Genomic DNA, 18,490 nt, shown 5'->3' on the forward strand with positions numbered 1-18,490 from the left:
ATTAATTTCTTTCTCAGAGTTATGATCATTTTAAGTTGACCCAATTGCATTTCCCCTTAACTGGCTGCAAATTTTCCACCTACGGACCGTTGGTCCACCTACGAACCATGCTGGTCATCCATAGCTCTTGTCAGAGAGTGGTTGAAGAGTCTTGATCGACGATCACGGACTACGAACCGCCGTTTGACCTACGGACCGTAACTGCGTCCGTCGTCCAAGACATTAACCAATTTTTCTAGGCTGAATTTTTGGGAGTTTCTGATCCCATCGACGGTTGTGCAGGACGGACCGCGGTTCAGGCTACGGTCCTTCGATGCCACCGTTGGTAGCACCTGCAGATTTTTCTGAAAAACTAATTTTTGGTCTGTTTTGGCTACGGGGTGTTACATTATCTTCCCCTTTGGAACATTCTTCCTCGAATGAAGACTAAACTAGCTGAAATAGAGCGAGAGAGATGCAAACCCCACTACTAAACACTGGGAACTGAGTTCTGAGTACATGCAATTACTCTAAAAATGAAAGTACAAAATGAGGGAACGTGATTTTAATACTGAATTTACGCATGAATGACTGTATAACTGAAGAGGAACTATTACCTCAAGCTGCAGTGAAATCGGAAGGAAAAAGGTAAGGACACTTGACTTTCATGGCTGCTTCTACTTCCCAAGTAGCTCCCTCTACGAACTGACTCCTCCACAAAACCTTGACTGAAGCGACTTCTTTGTTTCTCAACCTTCTAACCTGACGGTCAATAATCTCAACTGGTACATCCTCATAAGAAAGACTATATTTCACCGCCACACTCTCTAATGGCACTATAGAGGCTGGGTCACCCACGCACTTCTTCAAAAGTGAGATGTGGAAGACCGGATGCACTGCTGCTAATTTTGCTAGCAACTCTAACTCATATCCCACCTTGCCAATCCTTTTCAAGATCTTGTAAGGGCCTACATAAATAGAACTGATCTTCCCTTTTTTCCAAATCTCATCACCCCTTTCATAGGTGAGACTTTCAGAAAAACCCAATCATAAACTTGGAACTCTAGTTTCCTTCTCCTTACATATGTATAAGATTTCTGACGACTTTGGGCTGTCTTAAGTCTATCTCTAATTAGTTGCACTTTCTCCATAGTATAAAGGACTGCATCTGGCCCTATCAAAGCTGCTTCACCTACTTCAAACCAACCAACAGGAGATCTACATCTACGCCCATATAAAGCCTCACAAGGGGCCATCTGAATGCTGGAATGGTAGCTATTATTGTAGGAAAACTCAATAAGAGGAAGGTGATCATCCCAACTACCTTTGAAATCGATCACACAAGCTCTCAACATATCCTCTAAGGTCTGAATGGTACGCTCTACCTGCCCATCCGTTTGTGGATGAAATGTTGTACTAAGGTTAACTTGAGTACCAAGACCTTTTTGAAATAACTTCCAGAAATGAGAGGTAAACTGAGGACCTCTATCTGAGATGATAGACAAAGGAACCCCATGCAACCTCACAATTTCAGTAAGGTAAAGCTTGACATAGTCCTCTGCCGAATATGTAGTCTTGACCTCCAAAAAGCGAGAAGACTTAGTCATCCTATCAACTATCACCCAAATTGAGTCATGTTGTCTGCGAGTACGAGGTAACCCTGTGATGAAATCCATATTGATCACATCCCACTTCCAAGTAGGAATATCGATCTCTTGAGTCATACCTCGTGGTTTCTGATGTTCTACCTTGACTTCCTGGCAATTGGGGCACTTACTCACAAAGTATGCTATATCCCTCTTCATGCCATTCAACCAATAGACTTCCCGCAGATTGCGGTACATCTTAGTGGCACCTGGATGAACCTGTAGTTATGAGCTTCTGCAAGAATATGCTGCCTCAACTCTCCCATATCAGGAACACACAATCTACCTTGGTAGCGAAGTACACCATATCCCCCTTGGGAGAAAACCTCCACTCTATGATTGTTGACTGCACCCTTTAGTTCAAGCAAGATCGGATCACTCTCTTGATTTTCCTTAACCTCCACTACCAAAGACAATTCTGCCCCATTCTGAACTATTACACCGCTGTCTTATATGATCATAAGGCGAACTCCCAAGCGAGCAAGCCTGTAAACATCCTTCACTAGCTCGTTGATTTTTTCCTCAATATGGGCTACACTACCCATAGATAATCTACTAAGAGCATCGGCCACTACATTCGCCTTTCCGGGATGATAATGCACACTCATATCATAATCCTTAAGGAACTCAAGCCATCTCATCTGGCGAAGATTCAACTCTTTCGGGTTAACACATACTGAAGGCTCTTATGATCGGTGAACACATCTACATGAACACCATGCAAGTAGTGTCTCCATATCTAGAGTGCAAACACCACTGCTGCAAGCTCGAGGTCATGAGTTGGATAGTTCTTCTCATGCACCTTAAGCTTTCTAGAGGCATAAGATATAACCTTATTTCTTTGCATCAACACACAACCAAGCCCAACTCTGGATGCATCACAATAGATCACATAACCATCTGAACCCTCTGGTAGAGTCAAGACAGGAGTTGTAGTCAATCTAGTTTTCAATTCTGCAAAGCTTTTCTCACAATCATCTGACCATTGGAACTTGACCATCTTATGAGTCAACCTAGTCAATTGTGAGGCTATGGATGAAAATACTTCCACAAACCTTTTGTAATAACATGCTAGACCTAAGAAACTTCTGATATATGTAGCATAGGTAGGTCTGGGCCATTGTTTCACTGCTTCTATATTTTGTGAATCTACGCGGATCCCTTCTCTAGATACAATGTGACCAAGGAAAGCAACGGATTGCAACAAAAACTCACATGTACTAAACTTAGCGAATAACTGGCGATCTTTGAGAGTCTGCAGAACAACTTTCAAATGACTTGCATGTTCTTCCTCACTCCTAGAGTAAATGAGGATATCAACAATGAAGACGATAACGAACATGTCTAAGTACTGTTTGGACACTCTGTTCATCAAATCCATGAAAGCTGCAGGAACATTGGTTAGTCCAAACGACACAACTAGAAATTCATAATGACCTACCGAGTTGTAAAGGCTATTTTCGGAATGTCACTATCTCTTACTCTAAGCTGATGATAACCCGATCTGAGGTCTATCTTTGAGAAATGGCTAGCACCCTGAAGTTGGTCAAACAAGTCATCAATCTTAGGGATGGGATACTTATTCTTGATTATGACCTTGTTCAACTGTCTATAGTCGATGCACATTCTGAGAGAACCATTTTCTTCCTTACGAACAACACTCGTGCACCCCATGGTGAAATACTAGGTCTGATGAAGCCCTTATATAGAAAGTCTTTCAATTGCTCTTTCAATTCCTTAAGCTCTGCTGGAGCCATTCTATAAGGAGGAATAGAAATAGGCTGGGTATCTGGAAGAAGATCAATTCCAAAGTTGATTTCTCTTTCGGGAGGGACTTTGGGATGATCTTCTGGAAACACTGCTGGAAATTCACAGACTATTGGAACTGAATCAAGAGTTGGGGTTTCAAGGCTAGAATCCTTAACCCAAACTAGATGATAGAGATAACCCTCTGAGATCATATTTCTTGCCTTAAGGTAAGAAATAAATCGACCCATAGGCGCTAAGCTACTACCCTTCCATTTTAAGATTGGTTCGTCTGGAAACTTGAAATTAAACAATTCTAGTTTTGAAATCGCCTGATGCATAACATGAATTTAACCAACCCATGTCTAGAATGACATCGAAGTCTACCATTTCTAACTCTAATAGATCTGCTGAGGTGACTTTCTGAGAGACTTTGACAGGTTGATTTCTGTATATCCATCTAGCTATAACTGGGTCAACGACTGGAGTAGAGACTTAGAAGGGTTCTGAGAGAGTTTCTGGACTAACACTGATTTGGACTGCTATACGGAGTTACAAAAGACAAAGTCATGTCTGTTGTCTTTCCACTGAGTGAACCATATGTGAGTCACATCCTTGAGTTTGTAAGATGCCAATCTCAACTATTACTACCAGTTACTGACATCACACCAAATATTGTCTTTACCTCATCAATTAACTTCTGTGGGTCCTTACCAACTTGCTATCCTAAAAACTAAGGCAGATTCATCCTAAAAAAATCACAAATTCTGTCTGCCACTAATCGGTCATTTCTTTTAGTAGGAACTAGAACCTACTGATTATTCTGCTTGGTCATACTCTGAGCCAAAAGCTGAATTGGCGTTCTGAAACTCTGCATTTGAACATCCTTATCTAGTAATAGAGGAATTGCTTTAGCATTGCGTGCATTAGCATTCCATGCCTAAGCTCTACAAGAAGGAATGATCTTAAGCGCACAACGTCACGTTAGAATGGAATTTGATAATACCTTACACACGATAAGAGTAACAAGAAAGTGAAATAGATGTGGTGAACTTCACACCCATGAAAAGGAATATACTTAGTGCGGCTTTTCAAGGCATCTTAGGACTCTTGAAGCAAGTGTTCTGTTACAAAGTTTTGTCACGCCCCAAACTACCCTCGAGACGCGGACACGGAACCTAGGACCACAAGTGATCCCCAACTAACCCTGCTGGCATGATCATAAGCATACTAAAGATAATAAACTATTGCACAAGCTATATCATACTTAAAATGAAAAGATGGGGAATACTCATATTCTATAACTGGATATTTAAAAACAATGAGTTTAATACAAAAGAAATATTAACTCAATACTAAGCTAAATATAATTATGTCAGAAAATAACCTCTAAACTAGACTAGAAATACTGGGACAAGCCCCAGCTAAATCTAGCAAAAACTGAAACTAAATGACTAAAGACTTAAATGAAACTCATGACTGTTGTCCTCGGAGAATGAGGACTCCACTGAATCTGCTGAACTGGAGATCGAGAAATCGATCTATGCGTGATCTGGATGCTGAGAACCGAAACCTACATCACGAGAAGATGTAGCGCACGTATGCGTCAGTACTTGAAAGGTACTGAGCATGTAGGATAGAGTAAAGCTAAAATAAAACATAATTGAACAAGCACAAAAACAAGTATAATAATCTGAACGTGATATGCTGATTTCTGAGCTACTTGGATGCAATGACCTACCGATTCAATCATCTTCTAGGGAAGAACTTAGTACTTCACATGTGATTGCAAGGAAAGGACAAAATAAATCGAGGTTATTTAAGCATGGAGAGTCCATTCAAGAGAAGGGACTTATACTTCCTATGCAGAACTTTGGGTTCCAACTGTCGTCCAAGGAAGGTGCTACTGCTTCTCTACATGTGACTGGAACAACATTAGGTAATGAACATAAACAATATAATAATCATGATTAGGTAAGAAGTGGGTGGTAACTGCTCTTCGTGATGCTTGGAGGCAACACAAACATGTGATTAAAGAGAGATATTTTGATAAAAATAGTACTGTTGAGGATATGCTAGCGAAACATCCTGTCGACATTCCAGAAGTTCAACTCCGCCAGTTTATCGAGTATTGGCAACACCCAACTATTCAAGTAAAGCTAAAATAGTGCATTTCTACTTTTTCACGTATTTTGCATCATATCTGTTTTCTTATTTATTTATCAATTCAAACATCTTTTTTTTATTTAATTACAGGCTATATCTGAGATGAATTCTAAAAGCAGTAAATAACAAAAGTGGAGGCATCAAATGGGACCGATTAATTTTGCAAGAGTACGCGTGGCATTGGTAATACTTATCAAGCCTATGAATTTCAATTTTTCACTACTTAATTACAACATGTTGATTTTTAAAAAATTTCTTTTGATATATTTGGTAGCATGTAGCAAAACAAAAGTACGAAGGAACCATCACAGTCTGAAATGTTTATCGCAACTCGTACAAAGACGGGAAAGGAAATTCAGCCTGATACCGAAGTTGCAATAGTAAGCTTTTGAAGAAGATTATTGGTGAATTTTATTCAGAATTAAATTTTGTATATTGTGGACAGTGTGAGTCCATTATATTTTGTTAAGTAAGATTTTTCTCGGAAGGAAGGTATGAAATGAATCATAATTTTATTTTAGTCGTAAAGTAAATAGTTCTTACAGTTAACTATGGATGTCAATTTTATTCAATAGGTTGAACTTCAAAATCGTCAAAATTCCGGAGAAACAACTGATGATGCCTTCAGGGCAGTGTTGGGAACGAGCATTTTGGACGACTTAGGTGCTATGGAAGATCAGTTACAACAAGTTCTCTAAAAGAAGATGAGGAAATTAAAAAGATAAAACAAAAGCATGCTAATGAAATCAGTTCTCTGAAGGAAGAAATGAATGAAAAAATGAATGAAATGAGAGATGAAATGTGTTGTTTGTTTAGTTAATTGCTGCAAAACAACCCTGGGTTGAATTATCAAGATATACCAGGGGTTGTTGGATCTAATATTGTTTCACCTGTTGATGCAATTAGGCACAAGCTTTAAGAGGCCAGAGTATTCCAAATTCTTCAGGGTCAACTCACAATTCAATTATTCAAATGGTACTTTTTTGGTTCTTAAGGCTTTTCTCTCTCCGTGTGTGTGTCTCTCTCTTATCTATTTAAGTATCTAATTGTGAACATACATTCTTGTTCTTCTTGATTATTGGTTGATCCTGCACAATAAGATCATTGTAGTTTATTTGTGTGTGTAGTTGTGGTTGATTTGTGTGTGTAGTTGTGGCTACAACTTCCTTGTTAGGATCTCATGTGTGCAGGTATATAATCATTGTACATGTTATAGGATCAATTTATATGGTGATGGAAATTCTAGATATTGTGGATAACACAACATCTTGTAGTTGTATTACAAAAAGTTTCATGATTTTTTTTAACACAACATCTTGTTAGAATGGCTCTGTTTGATAAATTTTACATAGAGGTATGTCTTGCTCGAGTCACACTCTGGAAGACTAGCATTTCGACCTCCTTCCGACAAGCTCCTCACAAATTGCACTAGATTCCGCCAATTTTCTGGCTCAAACAACCTGGTAGTTAAATGCCAAAAATTTAGAGAATGCTCATCCATCATACCTTTTCTAGAGAATACTTATGTGTGTGAATTGTAGATAACATACCTGGTAGTGCTGGTCCCTGTTGCATATTGTCATTGATTTGCTTTTGCTAAGGTGAGACAAGTCTCCATATGGTCTAAGCATGATGTTGTTCTTGGTGTCTCGTTTGCTTATTTTTTTGGGTCTGCCAATGATCTTCATCTAAACATAATGAATTCATATCAAATCAATCAACTACGCCTCAATCACAATTTACTTTCGGTAGACTATATAACTTTTTTTAATCCATTCCACTGCATTCAGATTCATTCTTCCATCAATCCATTCCCCAACCCGACACTAGCACACTCTTAACAGTGCCCAAACTGCTGAGAATGAAGTATGGTACATACATTTGATAAATTTTTTTAAAAAAAAGATCATAGTAGAGGAAGAGAAAAGTGTTTACCATCAACAGTGCAACAAATCCACTGCAATTTGTATCCTGAAAAATGAGGTTCAACTTGGTTCCTTTGAGAATGCTGGAAAAATGAGGTTCAACTTGGTCAGCTATTTTTGGGTCCTGGTTGGTCTGTCCTACATGTTTTTGTAATTGTCAGCTTTGCTCTTCTGAAACGGTACAAATATTACAGGTGTTGACAGCTTAGCTCTTCTTATAGTGAATTATTGGTGTTTAATTAGAGTTAACTAATACAAACTTTTGCAATCTAATTTGTTGGTTTGTTTTGATTGTTAATTATGTTTCATTTTAAATGTTTACAGGGGAATATCGGTGCTCAAATTTGAAGGATCCCCAACAGATAATTTTATCTCATTCAAGTTAAAGTGGATGATCAATGAAGTGTTTTTGAACTATTGCAAATGTTTTAATACTTTTTGACCTATTCTGGTGTACACATATATTTAGAATATTGCTTTATAAGTATGTCTATGTACACAAGACTATCATTTTGAAGTTTATTGCAAATTTTTATATTTGAACTACTTATTAGCTAATTTGATGCTTGAGATTATTTAAGCAAAACAATAATGGTGTTTCTAATTAGTTATTGTGGCATATAAATATTTTATAGCTTACCAAACTTAGAAGTGTAGTCATAGGACTGTATACAAAAGGCAACACTTTCAAATTGTAGGCAATATCGAAGAAAGGGCCACGCTTGAAAGTGTAGCTGGTAAGGCGACAGTTTTAAGCTTAGCTGAATAGGTAACACTTCTAAGCGTAGTTGCATAAGTGTAGCCTTTTTACCTTTTCGCTACGCTTTTAAGTGTAGCTGATTGGGCAACACTTCTAAGCGCAGCTGGAAAAGTGTAGCCTTTTTGCATTTTAGGCTACGCTTTTAAGTGTAGCTTGGAATGCAACACTTCTAAGTGTAGATGAAAAAGTGTGGCCTTTTGTATTTTAGGCAACATTTCTAAGGTAACACTTCTTTCGCCCACCCCCGAAAAGCGTGACCTAAAGTCAAAAAGTGTGGCATTTTATCAAAGGCTACACTTTTGCTTAGTTTAGGAAACACATTTGTTGGGTGGTTAGACGCCTAAAATGTTGTAGTGATATATATTAAGTAATGTTATAGTTAGATGAACAATTATTTTCTTAAGGAAAATCAAATCTCAAAAGTAAAGGATAAAAAGTATTATGTGGGTCTTGTATGTGATTTTCTATTGTTGTAGAACCAAAAAATATATAGAATGTAGAGTTTGAGGGAGAAAGAGGATGGGTCGATGTTGGGGTACGATGCGGTGGGACTTGGGAGTTTCAAGAAGAAGAGACAAGTAGGGATCTAGGGGTTTTGAGATAGGGGTGGAGGGGTTTGATGAAGAAGAAGAATGCGGTAGGTGGGTTTTTGTTTTTTTATTATTATTATAATATAGTGGGACCCTTTTTTTCCAAAAAGAAAAAATGTACGCGCCTTCAATTTTTTGCTCTTCTTTTTTTGACACGTCATCTGTTAAAGTGTTATTAAATTCACTTGAAATGAGTTAAGGAGGGTAAATAATTACCCGTAAAGTTAAAGTGCTTAAGTGAGTTATGACGACAAATTCAGGGGGAATTTTATGTATTTTCCCTTTATATAAATATATGATATTATATGATATGATGATAATTTGGCGTTTTGTATAATCCTCTCCCTATAGGATCTATGTTGTTGAAATTTAAAATTGTGTAGTTTCCTTTGTCAATAGTCATGTTTGTTACGTAGTCTGCTAATTTTGTGCTTCACTCATTTATGTTTTATAATTTTTTTTTTGAATATTGTGTTTGATCTCATCTACTATGTCTCTTATGTCACACACTTTACATAAGTTTTTTTTTTGTTTTCCTTCCCTTTTTACATTTGTCTATCATGCAAACAGTGTCACTCAATGCAGTTTTGTTTTTCATTTATTTCTCTAACCATTCTCTCTATAATTCTTTCTATGCATTCAATTTATTCGACCTCATCATTCTCTATAACTCTGTTTTAATAATTTTGCGAATTCAAAACTTTTGAGCTTAGATTTCTGGCAAAAAAATAGTTTTCTTTGTTTAGGTTAGTTTTCAAAATAAGAGTTCAGTCTGGTTGTTATTTTGAATGATGTCTTATAGATACATCTATGTTTATGCATTTTTATTGACTAGTCTCTGGGCATGAGTGTTGTACATCTGTCCAATTTTTTTTTTTTAATTCATTAGAATGATCAAAATTTTATGAAAATATGCAAGTAATTTTAACAAATATGTTGGCTAGTAGAACCGATATATGACCTTTAATCATCTATTTTTTTTTCTTAAAAGCCTAATGTAACTGTCCCATTGCGTTGTCCCTAATTAAAGTAATTTTCTTCATCGATCGTCAACTTTATCAATCAATGTAATAATATTTACACAAAGGACACCGACATTCAAAGTTATAAAGCTGTTACTAATTTTATAGCTTAAAACAAAAGGGTGTAGATAAAGTAGGTCGAGTAGATTTGAAAAAGTTATTGACTTATTGTTTTACTAAAATAATAATAGAATGTGCTAATACTATTTTTCCAACCAATATAAGTTATATCGAAATTACAAAATTTAAATTTCTAAATTTTAAATATGAATTGATGTTACACAGTTGGATTTATATAAGATGTACAATTTATATAATCCATGTTAGTTGGAATTTTCTAATATGTCACAAAATGCACACTTCATCTCAAGTAACTTTTGGGCTTTTATTAAAATAAATCCAAAAGTATTCTGATACTCATATGAGCCGAATGCCCAGATCAATTACAAAAGAAAACACATAAAATGNCCCCCCCCCCCCCCCCTCTCTATCAGTATACTCCACTCCACACCTGAACAATTGTCCCAATTTGGATCAACAAAAAATTCCACCATCTAAAGATATGGATCGTCAACATTCAAGTTCATGTATACGTGTTTTCGTTTTCTTATCTAACAAGAGTTAGCGTAGTTCATCCTAATTAACTTTATTATGTTTTTCTTTTCGTTTACATTACCTCTCTTTATGTAGAAATTGTGTTTTATTCTATGGTCATTTTTGCCTCTTTTGAAATGCTTTTTTGGTTCTTGTCTTCCTAAAGCATACGTCATGTCTAGATTCTTGCTCAGCTTTTTTGTGTTCCTCTTCCTTTCCTCCATCTGGAACCCCTACTTCTATTTCAGTAAATGGTGCTTGATCGAAGTGCATGGGTAGCTTCAGTCCACCTCCTCAAACTAGTGGTAAAGGCTCCTTTAAGATTTAAGCAATCCCATATGACCCCGTATCATTCCTTTTGCACAGTCCTTTCTTGTTGGAATAAGTATCCTAGGTTAGATTGTTCTTCACATTTTCTTATTTTCATGATGTTTTGTGAATGTTGTATACATAAAATTTGTGTTGTGGCCTTCACATTCCAATTATCTCAAAGTTGGTGACACTCAAATATGAACAATTTGTTGGGTTTGTAGCAAGAATTGATGGGAAATAGAGGGAAGGAGAGGAATTTGAAAAGTTTAGAACTTGAAAGGTTGGGAACTTGAAAAGTCCTCTAATTCTTTAATGAAAAAGGCAATTGTCCCTCATCGGTAATGAAAATGAAAATAGGAGAGTTTAAATAAATAAACACTCCTATTAATTGTTAAAAGGGTTGGAAAGAGGGACCCCCCTCGCGTCGTCGTCGTCGACGCTCGCTCGCTTCGGCTTTGGCAAATGATCGATCGAGAGATTATTTTTTTTTGGACAAATTTATTTTAATTATTTATTTAATTAAGTAATTGGCCAAAAATTATTTTCAATTAATTAGTTGATAACAGAAGTTAACCGAAATATTTTCAACTTTTTAGTTAACCCGACCCGACTCGGATCTGCGCGCGTGACACGTTTTAATTTCCGTTCTATTTAAAATTCCCGCCATGACTGTTCTGAAAGGTTGCAACTTTCAGGAACAGTCAATACCATTTGAAAGTTTGCAACCTTTCATTAATGGTCGTGTCAATTCCGAAAGGGTTGCAACCTTTCAGAATATATTCTTCTTGCCTATAAATATCATTCAGTCTTCAGTATATTTCCCAATGAATTTTCTGATCTTCCTTCTTCTTAAAAACACATATTTCTTCGTGTGCTTTCCTGCTGTGGATTGATTCGCTGACAGTAGTGTTTTTGGTATCTATACTCTACTGATTAAGATCATTTTACCCTGGGAGTTTATATTCCAAATCAAACCTCGGATACTAGAGGGGAATAATTTCCTTAAGGGAACACTGTGAGTTCAGTGGACTTGATTTTCATCCAAAATTATTAAAAAGAGTATTCCAGATTCTTGTAAGTTCTTTCAGATTTAATTATTTTTTTTACAAATAAATTTCTGTTCATCTTACTTACTGGTTCTAAAAATCTCAGTTACTTCGTGTTTCTGAATGATTTATTACAACCAGTAATTTCTGATTTTCGTAACACAGATTGGCAAACACAATTTAATTTATCATTATTTTTAGTCCTTCTCTCTTTGTTATACATGTTGTTGAAATTTTAATATGTATAGTTTTTTCTGTCAATATCCATGTTTGCTACGTAGTATGGTAATAGTTCCCTTCTCTCATTATATGTTGGATAATGCATTGTTTTTCTTGAAGATTGTGTTTGTTATCTTCTAGTATGTCTCTTATGGCACACATTTTGTGTGTGTTTTTTTTTCCCGGCCTTTTCAGTTTTTACCCTCATGCGATTGAGGCTCATTTAAATTCACGTTTCTTTTGTTGCGTTTATGTATATCATTCTGTATATAATTCATTGTATGCATTAAATTTATTCGAACTCATCTGTCTCTATTACTTTATTGTTACAATTTTGAGAACTCAAAATGTTTGATTCTTGATTTACTAGCAAAAATGGAAGGTTTCATTTCATTAGGTTTGTGTGTGTAAATAGAATTCGACTTTCAATTGCATCCTCTTCTGATGGATGAATTAGCCTAGTCTTGATAGCTCTTCACATTTTATTAGCCTCATAGTTTTTTGTAAATGATCTTTATGTTAAAACGATGTTTGATAATGTGTAGTTTCCTTTGTCGATATTTATATTTGCTACATAGTCTACTAAATGGTTCCCTTCCCTCATTATTATATACTGGAGAATGCAGTGTTTATCTTGAAGATTTTTTTTTGATATCTTCTACTGGTATGTATCTTATGACATACATTTTATGTAATTTTTTTTGTCCCCCCCCCCCCCCTTCCCGTTCACATTTTTCTCTCAAGGAATAGAGGCTCATTTAGATTCAGATTTCTTTTGTGTTTTTTATCCGTATCATTCTACTATATAATTCTCTCTATGCATTCCATTTGTTCGAACTCATTAGTATCTATTACTTTATTTTTACAATTTTGAGAATTCAAAACGTTCGATTCTGGATTTATAAGCAAAAACAAAAAGTTTTCTTTTATTTGGTTAGTGTTTGTATAGAGTTAACTATGGTTGTTATTGTGCTGAATCTCTTTAAGGTAAATCTACGTTTGTGCCTTTTTATTGACTGTTCTCTGGGCACGTGTGTTGCACGTGTGTCTCATAATTTTTTTATATTTTCAAAAATGATTAATTTTTTATGAAAACTTGCATGTAATGATTAATAAAGAAGCTGACAAGTAAAATTGATACATGTCCTTTAATCATATGATCCCTTTTTTCTCAAAAATCTTATGTAAGAAGCCTATTGAGATGTTCCTAATTTAAATATCTTTCTTCTTCGATCTTCAGATTTCATACTCAAAGTGTACATAACAAACACATATATTCATAGTAATAAAGCGATAAATAAGTATATGAATCAAAACTAAAGGGCGTAGCTAAAGTAGGTCGAATATTTTTGAAAAATTTATACACTAATTTAATTAACGAAAAAACATATAAATTTTGTTTTTGCTTTTTCTTAAAATACCCTAGGACGTCAATTTTTATATTTTAAAACATTGTACTCATAATATTTTTCCAATCAAATTTATGTTACATCAAAATTTTGGAATTCAAATTTATAAATTTTGAGTGTATAAGAATTTAGGTGACACAATTGGATGATTTAACATTCACACTTTACATCATTCTGGTTCATCAGAATATTCTAACATGTCACAAAAATGCACTCTCTATAAAAAGAACTTTTGAATTTTTACCATTTTGAATCTCAAAAGAATTACAACCGTCATCCGGACCTAGTGCCTATATCAATTTTTAAAAAAAACAAATAGAAGGGTATCCCACACGGATGTCCCACGACAACCCCTCAATAACATCTCCTTAATGATAGGGTTTTCCAATTTCAAGTCCAACTCTCTTTCATTATAACTCCTCCGCACACCTGAAAATGTTCCTACTTTAGATCAACAAAAAGTTCCACCTCCTCATGCTATGGATCATGAACATTCAACGACATATGTGCATCTATTCCTTTCCTCAGCTAACAAGAGTACAAGGAGTTCATACTATTAACTTCGGAAAGTTTTTGCATCTCGTTTAAACTGCCTCTCTTCAAATTGAAATTGTGTTCTCTTTTTATGTTTGAAGTAGCCTAGTCTTGATAGCTCTTCAAATTTTTGTAGCCTCATGATTTTTTTGAAAATGATCTTTATGTTGAAAAGAAATTTGAAAATGTGTATTTTCCTTTGTCAATATCCATGTTTCTATGTAATTTTCTATTTAGTTCCATTCCCTGCTTATATGCTTGTTAATGTATTGTTTTTCTTAAAGATTTTGTTTGATATATTATAATGTGTGGTATGGCAAACATTTTAAGTATGTTTTTTTTGTCTCCGCCCCCCCCTCCCCCCTTTACATTTTTCTCTTATGCGATAGAGGATCATTTAGATTTATGCTTCTTTTGTTGTTTTTGTCTATATCATTTTATCTATAATTCTTTCTATGCATTCAATTTATTCGAACTCGTCAGTCTCTATTACTTTATTTTTACAATTTTGAGAATTGAAAATTTTTTATTCTTGATTTACTGGCAAAAACAAAAGGTTTTATATTATTAGCTTAGTGTTTGTATATAGAGTTCAGTATGGTTCTTATAGAGCTGAAAGTCTTTAAGATGAATCAATATTTGTGCCTTTTAATTGACTAGTCTCTGGGCACGTATATCTCATAATGTCTTTAGATAAATTAAGTTAATTAATTTTTTATGCAAACTTGCATTTAATGATTAATAAAGATGTTAGAAAGTACAATTGATACATGGACTTTAATCATCTCATCATTTTTACTTAAAAAACTAATGTAAGAAGCCTTTTGGGATGTCCCTAGTTTTAGTATCTTTCTTCATCGACCTTCAGTTTTCTTAGTCAAAGTATACAAAATAAACCTATATATTCAAAGTAATAAAACAATAAGTAAAATATATGAACCAAAACAAAAGAGTGTAGCTAAAATAGGTCAAACATTTTTGAAAAAGTTATACACTAATTTAATTAAAGAAAAAATAAAATAAAGGTTTTTTTTCTTTTTCTTAAAATACCCATGCACCTCAATTTTTATATTTATGTATTAAAAGAATGTATTCATACAATTTTTTTCAATTAAATTTACATTACATCGAAATTTTGGAATTCAAATTTCTAAGTTTTGAGTGTATATGAATTTATATGACACAATTGGATGATTTAATATTCACACTTTATATCATCCCAGTTCGTTATGATATTCTAATATGTCACAAAATACACACTTTATTTAAACAAATTTTGAACTTTTATTAAATGGAATCTCAGAAGAATTACAACAGTAATTTGGACCTTGTGTCCATAACAATTAAAAGAGAAAACAAATGGAAAGAGAGCCCAACCGGATGTACCGTGACAAATGCTCAATAACATCTCCTTAATGGTAGGGTTACCCATTTCGAATCCGCCTCTCTCTTTCATTATACCTCCACCCACACTTTGAAAAATGTTCCCACTTTAGATCAACAAGAAGTTCCACCTGTTCAAGATATAAATGATCACCATTCAACGACATGTGTACGTGTATTCCTTTCCTCAGCTAACAAGAGTACAAGGAGTTCATCCTATTGACTTATGCAAGTTTTTGCATCTCATTTAAACTTCCTCTCTTCAACTTGCAATTGTGTTCTTTTTTATTGCAGAAGTAGCCTAGTCTTCATAGCTCTTCAATTTTCGTAGCTTCATGATTTTTTGAACTTCTATTAAAATGAATCTCAGAAGAACTATAACAATCTTGACCTAGTGCCTATATCAATTAAAAAAGAAAACAAATAGGAGGGTAGCCCACCCGGATGTCCCACGACAAACTCACAATAACATCTCCTTAATGGTAGGGTTTTCCATATCTATTCCGCCTCTCTCTTTAAGTATAACTCCACCTTAGACCTGAAAAATGGTTCTACTTTAGATCAACAAAGTTCCACCTACTTAGGCTATGCATCATCAACATTCAAGGTCATGTGAGTGTATTCCTTTCCTCAGCTAACAAGAGTACAACGAGTTCATCCTATTGAATTCTGCATGTTTTTGCATCTCGTTTAAACTGCCTCTCTTCAACTTGTTACTGTGTTCTCTTTTGATGGCAGAAGTAGCATAGTCTTGATAGTTCTTCACATTTTTGTAAATGATCTTTATGTTAATTTTTTCTGAAAATATGTAGTTTTCTTTGTTAGTAGCCATGTTCGCTATATATGTAGTCTTCTAATTGATTCCCCTCCCTCGTTATATGCTGGATAATGTATTGTTTTTCTTGAAGATTGTGTTTGATATCATAGTATTTCTCTTACGACACACATTTTTATGTACGTTTGTGTCCCCCCGCCCCTCTTCATATTTTTGTCTCATGCAATAGAGGCTCATTTAAATTCACGTTTCTTTTGTTGTGTTTCTCTATATCATTCTATACATAATTCTTTCAATGCATTTAATTTATTTGAACTTGCCAGTCTATATTCCTTTAATTTTACAATTTTGATAATTCAAAACGTTCAATTCTTGATTTAACAGCAAAAACACAAGGTTTCATTTCTTTAGGTTGGTGTTTGTAAATAGAGCTCAGTATGGTTGTTATTGTGCTGAATGGCATTATGATAAATCCATGTTTGTGTATTTTAATTGACTAGTCTCTTGAAACATGTGTTGCACCCGTGTCTCGTATTATTTTTAGATTTATAAAAATGATTAAATTTTTATGAGAACTTGCATGCAATGATTAATGAAGACGTTGACAAGTACAATTGATACATGGCCTTTAATCATCTAATAGTTTTGTTTTCTTAAAAGCCTAATGTAAGAAGCCTATTGGGATGTCCCTAGTTTAAATATCATTCTTCATCGACCATCAGTTTCTTACTTAAAGTATACACAACAAACATCGATATTCAAAGTAATAAAGTGATATGTAAGGTATATGAATCAAAACTAAAGGGCGTAGCTAAAGTAGCTCGAACAGTTTTGAAAAAAGTTATACACTAATATAATTAAAGAAAAAACAAAATATTTTTTTGCTATTTATTAAATACCCTTGCACCTCAATTTTTATATTAAAAGAATGTACTCATAATATATTTTCCAATCAAATTTATGTTCCATCGAAATTTTGAAATTCAAATTTCTAGATTTGAATGCATATGAATTTATGTGACACGATGATTTAATATTCACAATTTATATCATCCTGGTTCGTTAGAATATTCTAGTATTTCACAAAATGCACACTTTTTTTAAAAAAAACTTTTGAAATTTTATTAAAATTAATCTCAGAAGAATTACAACAGTCATCTGGACCTAGTGCTCATATCAATTAAAAAAAAGAAAACAAATAGAAGGGTGGGCCACCTTGATTTCCTGCGACAAACTCTCAATAACATCTTCTTAATTGCAGGTTTACCATTTCAAACACTCCTCTCTCTTTCAATCTAACTTAACCCCATACCTAAAAAATTTCCCACTTAAGTTCAACAAGAAGTTCCACTTCCGTAAGGTATGGATAATCAAGATTCCGTGACATGTGTGCATGTATTCCTTTCCTCACCTAACAAGAGTAAAATGTAACAACCGACTTCCCTCATTATAGAAAATCCGGGGGGAGGGGTGGGGTGGGGGGAAATGTTAGGACAAAAAACTTTTTCTTAGTAACTTGAAATTTTCCAACCTAGTCTAGATTTGGACGAAATTGGAGTTACTAAGGTGCGGGAAAATATGGTAAAAATTGGGTGATTTGTTTATGTTTTGATTTCATGAATAGTTAGATGATTTGATAAGAAATCTGTACGACTTTACGAAATTGAATATGGTTGAGTAGAACTCGTGGGATCGATCTTAGTGTGAACGATATTTTCTTAGTGTCATTGGTTTAAGGTGTATTCTGAATTGAGGGTCTTTGAATTATTCAAATATCTCACTACTTCATGCAAGTTTCTTTGGCGGAGATTTTGGATGCTCTAGCAAGGCCACTATAGCGGGGTGAGGGTCGTTGTGGCGGGCCAGGCGAGATTTAATGTTGTAAATAAATCCCAAAACATCTTTATTCTGCAATTTCCAATTTTTAGAGCCAAGGAATGAACACAGGTGATTCTTGATAGTTTCCCACCATTTCTATGGCTTAAGATATGTTTTTGACTCCCTTAATTCGTTTTTGGATCTGTAGAACGTAATCTAATGAGTAATTATAGATGGGAGGGTTTTTGTAACACCCCATAAAAGTTTTGAACTAAGACTCGAACCATCCTCCGTAAAAAGTAATTTTTGCCAAGGAATTTAAAATTTCTTGAATGTTAAGTTCAAGTTACTAGATGTAGCACCTTGAGTTCTAAAAAGATCCTAAATTAGAAATAGCAAAATCTGAAAATTGACAAGTTAAGCTAAGTATGAGTTTTGGGTAAATATCAAACGACACAACTCTTAGTACATGATGAGTTAGGTGTTCTACAACATACCTTAAGAAAGATTTTGAATTATCTTTCCAACGCCACAAAGTTCGCTAAGTTTTGAGTTCAGATGAGTGA

Source organism: Solanum pennellii, chromosome 1 (assembly GCF_001406875.1).
Source record: "Solanum pennellii chromosome 1, SPENNV200".
Taxonomy (NCBI): Eukaryota; Viridiplantae; Streptophyta; class Magnoliopsida; order Solanales; family Solanaceae; genus Solanum; species Solanum pennellii.